At 44.5% G+C, this 9,805-nt stretch overlaps 1 pseudogene; it reads left to right on the top strand.

Annotated features, from left to right (window-relative positions):
* Positions 1-9,417: 9,417 nt before the first annotated feature.
* LOC126261263 (5S ribosomal RNA) lies at positions 9,418-9,535 on the top strand (annotated as a pseudogene).
* Positions 9,536-9,805: the final 270 nt, after the last annotated feature.

Here is a 9,805-nt window from a genome sequence, read left to right as displayed (position 1 = left end):
ATAAACGATTTATCAGATACAATCAGCCCACCAGAGCATTGTTCGCTGATAGTGGTGTTGTACACTGGAAGAATCAGTATTGGGTGATCGTATGAAACTGCTGAAAGACATCAAATTTTAACTTGATTTAATGTATGGCAGCTCTCTTTAATTGTGGACGGGATAGGCGGGAGTGCCGGCCGCGGTGGCCGAGCGGTTCTAGGCGCTTCAGTCTGGAACCGCGCTGCTGCTACGGTCGCAGGTTCGAATCCTGTCTCGGGCATGGATGTATGTGATGTCCTTGGGTTAGTTAGGTTTAAGTAGTTCTAAGTCTAGGTGACTGATGACCTAAGATGTTAAGTCCCATAGTGCTTAGAGCCACTAGGCGGGGGTAAAGGTGAGCACTTAACATTTTTTTGTTAGTCTCTTTTTGTTTTCTGATTACATGACAATTAAATTTGTCCACAATACACATAGGACCATACTTCACACGATACGTAAGTTCAAGATTGCGTGCGTGACGTATTAAAGTTACATTTAACAAAAAACCGCAGAGCACTGTTCTGTTACCGAGACACGGGCAATTACACTGCTGAAAGATATCTCCGTCGGGGAAGACATGAAACTTGAAGGGACGCAGGTGGTTCGTAGCTGTCAGCGTGTCTTCGATTTCTGCCACAGGTCCTATGCAAGCGCAAGGGAATGTCTCCCATATTTCTCGCAAGGGATCGTGTGGATAAGAGATTACGGCATATAGTGAGGCATATAGCGGTACCTCCATATTTACATACATACATACTCCGCAAGCTGCCGTTTGGTGCATGGCACAGGGTGCCTTGTACCATCCACACTCATTTCCTTTCATTTTCCGCTCGCAAATAGAGGGGGGAGAAACAAGTGTCTATATGCTCGGGTAAGAACCCTAATTTCTCTTGTCGCTACCAAAAATGAGTAATATATTTTCCTATTAACTGTTCTGTGTTATGGTTCAAATGGCTCTGAGCACTATGGGACTTAACATCTGTGGTCATCAGTCCCCTAGAACTTAGAAGTACTTGAACCTAACTAACCTAAGGACATCACACACATCCATGCCCGAGGCAGGATTCGAACCTGCGACCGTTCCAGACTGTAGCGCGGTTCCAGACTGTAGCTCCTAGAACCGCTGGGCCACCTCGGCCGGCTATTCTGTGTTACTTCTATTGTGGGTGTGCTGCAGTAGAACCCACGCACCCGTCCTAGTACGACACTTTTATTAGTCTTTTTCATCGGAAGCGAGATTTTCATCAAAGAGGACAACTGCAGTCCACCACAGGGGAAAAAAAAAATGGACGACAGTGTTACCATATGCCTTCCAGCTTGGACTGTATAGTGAGTACATGTATCTAGATGTAGATCTTGCCCCGTAACGTCGCGACTTCCAATTACACTGTGGCTGTTTATTTCAGCTTAACCGTTACTGCAACATATTTTCGGTGTGTGCAGACGTTATGGAGCAGGTCCACGGCGCCCTAGTGTGTCCCTGACAAAAGGGCGTCTGTGTAGGAGGGGCTCGGGACGGTGACTTCCGGCTGCCACACACGTGTGCAACACCCCCCCTCCTCTTGTCTTTCTGACACGCGGTAAACAGCCGGCAGCTTCCAGATGGCTGCCGTCTCCCTCCCCCAGTACCGTGGGACACTCGGGGACATCACTCCAAAAGCACTCTTCGCTGTGCTCTCACAAGGGGTACCAAGCGATCCACCTGCGATTCATTTTCTCTCACCACCTAGTTATTACAATGTATCGTTTGATTTTTTTCAGTTCTACTTTAATGTGGTACTAGATAAATGAACAGCGGCACAAGAAGACTTCTTATTTAGGATCTGCTCTGCAGCGACTTTCGTGGAGCGATAGTTCGCGAGACGCGTGGTACAGCCAGCTGCGGTTCGAATCCTGGCGCCGGATTAACTACCGCCAGTCTTGAAGACTAGCCGATCTGGTGGTGGTCTGGGTGTGAATTTTTTAACATACACGGCACGTAGTTTTAATTATCTTTTATTGATTTGATGTGCTATGACACGTGATTAATATTTGATCTTCTACGCCGTGATAAGGGAGTAAGCCGAAATTGGCAGTTATAATAAAAGACAATTAAACGGCAGTCCATTGTCTTAAAAATATTAGATACGGTTCTACAACTGACTACAAAAATTTGGCGTTGACTCCCCATTTCTGTCTTCGAAAGCTGACACAGTGACAGCTAAAATACGGAAACACATCGTACAGTCGTTGGAAGATTAACGGGCGAACTGTATAATTCCCGAGATTAAGTGAAATTTGATCGCACACTGCAAGTTGTCGCTGCCGCTGTTTACATCGTCGGCAATTTTCGTTATATGGCGATTAGGATGGCATCTGATAAATGTTTCTGCACCCACCGTTTCGGCTCCTGAAGCTAGGAACATCCCATACAATAAACCCTGTTTTGTATCAATAAGAAATGCTTCACTAATGCAAAGCGTTTTTCCAGAGAGACTGAAATAAACCGTTAGTAAACCTCTCTATAAGAAAGCATAACTACCGATATCTTTCACCATTCACCACAGTTTCTAAAATTTTTCAGAAGGTGATGTTTTCTAGAGTAGTATCACGTTCAAGCAACAATAATATCCTCTGTAGATCAGTTTGGATATCAGAAGAGTTGGTGCACGGAGAATGTGATTTATACGTCCACTCACCAAATTTTACATGCATTATATACCGAAACGGCGTTGGTTGGTATTTCTGTGACCTATCCAAGGCATCTGACTTTGCGAATCACACTATTCTTCTAGTTAAAATGAGGTTTTATCGAATTGAAGGCATAGCCAACCAATGGATAATATCATATCTAACCATAAGAATGCAGAAAGATGTACTTAGTAACCCAACAATGTAATCAGGGGAGCCTCTTTTGAGAGGGGAGGATTCACGTATGGAGCTCCCCATGGCTCCGTCATCGTTCCTTGTACATGTAAACGATCTTTCTTCTAATACACAACAAATTCGATTAGTTCTTTTTTGCGGATGACAGTATTATTGCAATCAATCCAGGCATATATGCAGCAATGTTCTTAAAAGTGTCAGTGAGTGGATTTCGTCCAATGGTGAGACAAATCACTACGTTGACATTTTTGCATATTTTCATTCAATAACGTCAAATGGAATAATAACACATATTTACAAAAGGAAGTCCTCAAAAACGCTCTGTGAGAATAATATATGGCGCTCACCCACGGATATAGCCATTTTGACATCTACTTCACAATATATTTATTCCCTCATGAAGTTTGTTGTGAATGATCCACTGCAGTTTAAATGTAACAATGTTCTACATACTTATACGAGAAGACAAAAAAGATACGCATTACTCCAAATTAAGGTTGTCTTTAGCACAAGAAGGGTGTGCACAATGCTGCAACTAAAAATTTTAATCACATCCGCAGTGACATAAAATGTCTGACAGACAGGAGATAACATTTCAAAACAAGTTTCTCGTTGACAACTCCTTGTGTTCCGTAGAAGAATTTCTGTTATTGTAATGTACAGAAGTTGGTGGTTAGGAATTACTAATTTACATCCTTACACTTACAAAATAAATAAATTAAAAATTAAAAAAATCCTTATGAATGTTCAGCGGATATTAAAAAATTAATTTCTGGCGTGAATACAAAATGACGCCTTGTACAGCATCACGATTTATCGCTCAAATCCTTGGAGCATGAGAGTAACTAACTTGATATCGCTCGAGAGACTGGTGTAACGCGGTATCTAGCTATAGGGGAAATGAACTTTGCGTCCAGTACTGGACAGCTGACAACAGTACTACCAAAGCATGAATTGTTCCATTATGTTGATCGCAGACATGCCAGAAACAGGAAGCCGCAGTGGCAGTCGATGACGTCATATCAAGGTTTCTGCGCTGTCAGCGGCGCGTCGCGGTCGGGTTCAACCAGCGAAGATAAGCTTGTTCGACTGCCTGCCCTTCAAGTTCGGTTATCTCTTCCGTTACGTGAGTGACTGGCGGGGTAGTTTAAATTAAGCTAATACAAAAGCGATGAGTGTTCAAGAGAGACGAGATAGCCTGTCTCAACACGCAGCAAGATGTGTTGCAGAAGGCCCATCTTAATGCTCCAGGAGCGGCAAGTACGGTGTGTTCGAAGTCGCAGTTTCTGCTGTTCCCATTAACGTGTGACAGATTATCAGCATTCAACCAATACTGTTCTCTTCATGCTGTCTGCCAAGCTAGTGATTCTGCGAAAATGTCCCGTTTGCTTCTCGCAATGTAGTGGAAAAAAAGGGACGAAAGCAAGCAACGCTCCACAGTCTGACGCAGATGGGACAATCGGAGCCGACTGGCCGCCATGTCATCCTCTGCCAATCGCGTCATTCGGATGCGGCGTGGGCACACGTGAGTCAAGGCACGCTCCCCAGGCCATTGTCGGCTTTCGTGACCTTGGTGCCGCTGTTTCGCACTCTTACCGTTCCTCAGTTGGCTCACGAGGCTCAGTGAAACTGTCTTCAGTTCTACCACTAAGCAAAAATCACTGGCAGTACCGGGAATCGAACTCGGGTCGCCGGCCGTTGTGGCTGAGCGGTTCTAGGCGCTTCAGTCTGGAACCGCGCGACCGCTACGGTCGGAGGTTCGAATCCTGCCTCGGGCATGGATGTGTGTGATGTCATTAGGTTAGTTAGATTTAAGTAGTTCTAAGTTCTATGAGACTGATGACCTCAGATGTTGAGTCCCATAGTGCTCAGAGCCATTTGAACCATCTGAACTCGGGTCATGGCTGCAGAAGGACACAAATTGACTTGAGAATATTTCTAACAACGATATGGAATTGTGGGCCCGTCTTGATGCATAACGCTTTTGGCGTTTATTTATCACAAACCAGATTCGACATGATGTATGACCACCTTGAAGAAGTAATTGGCAGAATTAAAGGAGCTGAAAACCTTGTCCTCATGGGAGATATGAGTGCCGTTGTTGGGGAAGGTAAAGAAGAGGATGTGGCAGGGAATTTTGGATTAGGATTAAGAAATGAAAGAGGGGATAAACTTGTAGAATTTTGCCAAAGAAATAAACTTTGCATTACAAATACCTTCTTTAATCATTATCCGAGAAGAAGATATACTTGGAAAATGCCTGGTGACATTAACAGATATCAAATTGACTTCATATTAGTGAAGCAAAGATTTAAAAATCAAGTTAAGGACAGCAGATCATATCCAGGCTGTGATGTGGAAAGTGGCCACATACTCGTTATGATGACGACTGAACTAAAATTCAAGAACATTAAAAAAAGAAGTACATGTAAATGGGATTTGACAAACCTGAAAAATGAAAATACACTGAAGCTCTATCAACTAGAAACAGACAAGAAAACAAATACACAGGGCTGCAATGACATCCAAAGCAGCTGGGAAAAAATAAAAACTGGTATTTTAGAAGCAGCAGAAGAAGTAATAGGAAAAGAAAGGTCAGCGAAAAGGAAGGAATGCATCACTAATGACCTACTAAATATGATGGAAGAAAGAAGGAAATTAAAAAATTCTGTGAAGAAGGAAGACCAAGAGAAATACAAGAGTCTGAAAAACAGAATCAACAGAGAGGCAAAACAAGCAAGAGAAAAATACCTTGATGATCTCTGTATTTCAGTTGAGGACAACATGAGCAAGGGAAATATCGACAAGGCCTATAAATGTGTGAGACATTGCTTTGGAGACAGAAGAAACAAGTGTAGGGCTGTGATGGATGAAAATGGCAATATGTTGGATGACGATGATGAAGTTGCAAGAAGATTGAAACAATATATGGAAAACTGTACAGCGGACCAGACCTGTCTGAAAACATCATGGAAGAAGAAACAGAAGTAGATGCACACAACATAGGTGAACCTATATTAAAGGAAGAGTTTGAAGTAGCTCTGGAAAAATTGAAAAACAACAAATCGCCTGATATAGACAATATCCCAGCCGAACTTCTGAAATCTGGAGGAGCAAAACTGAATCAGGAGTTGTATAACCTTGTTTTCAACATGTACGAGCAGGGTAAAATTCCTACGGACTTTGAGAAAAACATTATGATCCCCATTCCAAAGAAGGCAAATGCTACAAGATGTGAAAATTATAGGACGCTCAGCCTAGTTACTCACGCCTCTAAAATATTAACCTCAATTATACTAAAACGTATAGAACAAAAAGTCGAAGCTACACTCTCCGAAGACCAGTTTGGATTCCGGAAAGATAGAGGAACCAGAGAAGCAATATTTGCTCTAAAACTAATAATAGAGAAACGACTAGATAAGAACCTGAAAACATACATAGCTTTCGTAGATGTAGAGAAAGCCTTTGATAATGTTAAATGGGATAAGATGTTTGAGGTACTCAAAAAAGTAGGAATAGACCATAAAGATAGAAAAATGATATGGAACCTGTACAAAAACGAGACAGCGGTTATCCGTGGACGGACAAAACAAGAAGAGGTGCAGATGCGGAAAGGTGTCCGACAAGGTTGCGCACTATCCCCTGTTATCTTTAACGTATACATTGAAGAGGCGCTGAAATAAGTAAGGGAAAATTCACAGACAGGTGTAGTAATTCATGGCCAACGAATAGATATGATATGCCGATGATATAGCTGTCCTGGCTGAAAGTGAATAAGATCTTGTAGTCCTACTGAATAGAATGGATAAAGTTATGGGTGAAGAATATAATATGAGAATTAACAAAGCAAAAACAAAAGTAATGGCATGCGACAAAGAAGATCAAGTGAAAGTCCAAGTTCAAGTAGGCAATAAACTGCTTGAACAAGTTGATAAATTTACTTGTCTGGGCAGTAATATTACCAGGGATGGAAGGAGCAAGGCAGAAGTGAGAAGTAGAATAGCTCAAGCAAAGGCTGCGTTTAACAAGAAGAAAAACATATTAACATCTAAGAGCATCAGCCTTGAAATCAGGAAAAGATTTTTGAAATCATATGTGTAGAGTGTGGCATGCTATCGGTGTGAAACATGGATTCTCGGGACAGAGGAAGACCAGAAGCTAAATTCTATTGAAATGTGGTGCTATAGACGCATGCTCAAAATACACTCCTGGAAATGGAAAAAAGAACACATTGACGCCGGTGTGTCAGACCCACCATACTTGCTCCGGACACTGCGAGAGGGCTGTACAAGCAATGATCACACGCACGGCACAGCGGACACACCAGGACCCGCGGTGTTGGCCGTCGAATGGCGCTAGCTGCGCAGCATTTGTGCACCGCCGCCGTCAGTGTCAGCCAGTTTGCCGTGGCATACGCAGCTCCATCGCAGTCTTTAACACTGGTAGCATGCCGCGACAGCGTGGACGTGAACCGTATGTGCAGTTGACGGACTTTGAGCGGGGGCGTATAGTGGGCATGCGGGAGGCCGGGTGGACGTACTGCCGAATTGCTCAACACGTGGGGCGTGAGGTCTCCACAGTACATCGATGTTGTCGCCAGTGGTCGGCGGAAGGTGCACGTGCCCGTCGACCTGGGACCGGACCGCAGCGACGCACGGATGCACGCCAAGACCGTAGGATCCTACGCAGTGCCGTAGGGGACCGCACCGCCACTTCCCAGCAAATTAGGGACACTGTTGCTCCTGGGGTATCGGCGAGGACCATTCGCAACCGTCTCCATGAAGCTGGGCTACGGTCCCGCACACCGTTAGGCCGTCTTCCGCTCACGCCCCAACATCGTGCAGCCCGTCTCCAGTGGTGTCGCGACAGGCGTGAATGGAGGGACGAATGGAGACGTGTCGTCTTCAGCGATGAGAGTCGCTTCTGCCTTGGTGCCAATGATGGTCGTATGCGTGTTTGGCGCCGTGCAGGTGAGCGCCACAATCAGGACTGCATACGACCGAGGCACACAGGGTCAACACCCGGCATCATGGTGTGGGGAGCGATCTCCTACACTGGCCGTACACCACTGGTGATCGTCGAGGGGACACTGAATAGTGCACGGTACATCCAAACCGTCATCGAACCCATCGTTCTACCATTCCTAGACCGGCAAGGGAACCTGCTGTTCCAACAGGACAATGCACGTTCGCATGTATCCCGTGCCACCCAACGTGCTCTAGAAGGTGTAAGTCAACTACCCTGGCCAGCAAGATCTCCGGATCTGTCCCCCATTGAGCATGTTTGGGACTGGATGAAGCGTCGTGTCACGCGGTCTGCACGTCCAGCACGAACGCTGGTCCAACTGAGGCGCCAGGTGGAAATGGCATGGCAAGCCGTTCCACAGGACTACATCCAGCATCTCTACGATCGTCTCCATGGGAGAATAGCAGCCTGCATTGCTGCGAAAGGTGGATATACACTGTACTAGTGCCGACATTGTGCATGCTCTGTTGCCTGTGTCTATGTGCCTGTGGTTCTGTCAGTGTGATCATGTGATGTATCTGACCCCAGGAATGGGTCAATAAAGTTTCCCCTTCCTGGGACAATGAATTCACGGTGTTCTTATTTCAATTTCCAGGAGTGTAAAATGGATCGACAAGGTCACAAACGAAGTGGTTCTGGAAAGAGCAGGTGAGAAGAGAAGGTTCTGGAGTTTCATTGTTAAAAGAAGAGTGCAATTTACAGGCCATCTATTAAGACATAAAGGACTCCTGAACACAATCATAGAGGGATATGTCGAGGGAAAAAGACTAAGAGGAAGACCACGACTGAGGTACATGGATCAAATCGTGAAAGATGTGGGATGTAACACCTATAAAGAAATGAAGAGAAAAGCTGAAAGACGCACAGAATGGAGACAAGCTGCCATTGTAGCTGTTGAAAATCAATCCTTGGATTGACCACTACAGAAGAGAAGAGATTCAGCCACAAATATCGCCATCATCAGTGTTTTTTTTTAATTCTAAAATATACAGATAGAGTATACTCAAAAAACATTGTAAAATATTATTCCATGTATACTGTTTGGTTCCAAATATTGTTTTCTGTGAATAATTTCATAATACCTCATTTACTGGACGTCACAGCACGGTTTTACGATTGATGCCGCTATTTTCGGCATATTTTCTGCCTTTCTTTATTTTCTGTTTTCCTCGGCATACATCATGTCATCTGCAAATGTATAAGTGACTGATAATAAAAAAATACAAAAACGTGGAGTGTACTTAGTTATTAGGTAGTTAGTCATGTGCTCACTTTTGTCGGATGGCTTGCTGCTACTTTTAGACACAGAAAAACATAACTTTCCCCCCTTGGTCGTAATCCAAAACATTACGCCATCTTGCTGCTCGCGTGTGTCGCATACTGCGAGTATGTTATAAAAATTGTAGCGGGAGTTCTGAGGACTTTTATTCCTTATTTGTGTTTCTGTGTGTGATTGGGAAGACATACTTAGCTGAAACTGAATTATATTCTCTTAACTCTTATTTTGGCAACGGCCTTGCCGCAGTGGATGCACCGGTTCCGGTAAGATCACCGAAGTTAAGCGCTGTCGGGCGTGGTCGGCACTTTGATGGGTGACCATCCAGGTCGCCATGCGCTGTTGCCATTTTTCGGGGTGCACTCAGCCTCGTGATGCCAATTGAGGAGCTACTCGACCGAATAGTAGCCGCTTCGGTCAAGAACACCATCATAACGACCGGGAGAGTGGTGCGCTGACCCCACGCCCCTCCTATCCGCATCCTCCACCGAGGATGACACGGCGGTCGGACGGTTCCGGTAGGCTACTCGTGGCTTGAAGACGGAGTGCTTTTTTTTTTTAACTATTAATCTACAACATCTGGTGAAACTGGAGCAAATCACGAAAAAGCAGAGAGAG

This window comes from Schistocerca nitens, chromosome 5 (assembly GCF_023898315.1).
Source record: "Schistocerca nitens isolate TAMUIC-IGC-003100 chromosome 5, iqSchNite1.1, whole genome shotgun sequence".
NCBI lineage: Eukaryota > Metazoa > Arthropoda > Insecta > Orthoptera > Acrididae > Schistocerca > Schistocerca nitens.
Note: the sequence above shows the minus strand (reverse complement) of the source record. Positions and strands in the feature narration are given on the sequence as shown.